Source organism: Trachymyrmex septentrionalis, unplaced genomic scaffold (assembly GCF_001594115.1).
Source record: "Trachymyrmex septentrionalis isolate Tsep2-gDNA-1 unplaced genomic scaffold, Tsep1.0 scaffold8, whole genome shotgun sequence".
NCBI lineage: Eukaryota > Metazoa > Arthropoda > Insecta > Hymenoptera > Formicidae > Trachymyrmex > Trachymyrmex septentrionalis.
Window position 1 is genome coordinate 267820 of NW_017305987.1, and position 1085 is coordinate 268904.

Consider the following 1085-nt stretch of genomic DNA (forward strand, 5'->3'; position numbering starts at 1 on the left):
TATACAGAAGTATTATTGCAGCTCTTAGATTTTTAATATAAAATAAGAATATATTTGCGATTTTATTGTTGAAAAGTTGGACACGAGAATTTTTTTGGACACTTTCATTGCTTTACGTTAAATAGAAATATTCAAATCGATTTTTTTAAAGAATACTTTTTAATCATTTTAAGTAATAATAATTGTATATGTGGTTATATACTAAATTCAATTACATTATTTTATATGATGTATATGATTGCAAACGAAGTAGAGAATAGGATGAATATAAATTATGAAAGCTGCCTTGGCTCGTGTCCAGATAATACTATCGTGTATTTTTATTTTTGTATCATATTAAATATGACATCGCGAAGAATAATATTTACAAAGAGAGTAATCTAATTTTTTCTCTAGAAAACTTGATATGCGGGAGGACAAACGTGTATATCTAAGCGTTCTTCCGCGAATAGCTGGGTATATATTATATAAGCGTATTATAAAAAAAGAGCATATATATTTTGCGTACAATGAAAAAAGATTACAAACATCTATTATAATAAGAGTATATACGTTATTTTTTATTTTATTACAAATTATTTATGTTTATGCGTACAATATTATCGAAAAAACTGATAAGCACTAGGGCAGCAGAAAAGAGATTTTTTTGAAGGAAGTTTCGTGTGGCCGTTATGGCATTGTAATTCAGTGTGTTCCGCGTTCTCTTTATTCCAGTTAAATTGAGAAATAGTCACTTGGATAATTTAATATATTTTGCGATGCCGGACAAAACTTTCTCTGGCTTATTGAAGTTGATACTATCATATTGTATTTCAAAAGAGCCACGAGTTTTTCAATTTTTCCAATACCTTTTATGATGCTTCGGAAATCCTAACAGTCTTCCATGTTTTATTGAAAATTCATCTGTCAACCTCTACTAATAGATTAATGTGTGATTCAAATTTTATATTGATTATTGATAGCTTTTCTCATGCTTCCTTGAGAGCTTTTTTGTTCTTCCTTCTACTTATTATTAATAATGTGTGTGTGTGTGTGTGTGTGCGTGCGTGCGTGCGTGCGTGCGTGCGTGCGTGCGTGCGTGCGTG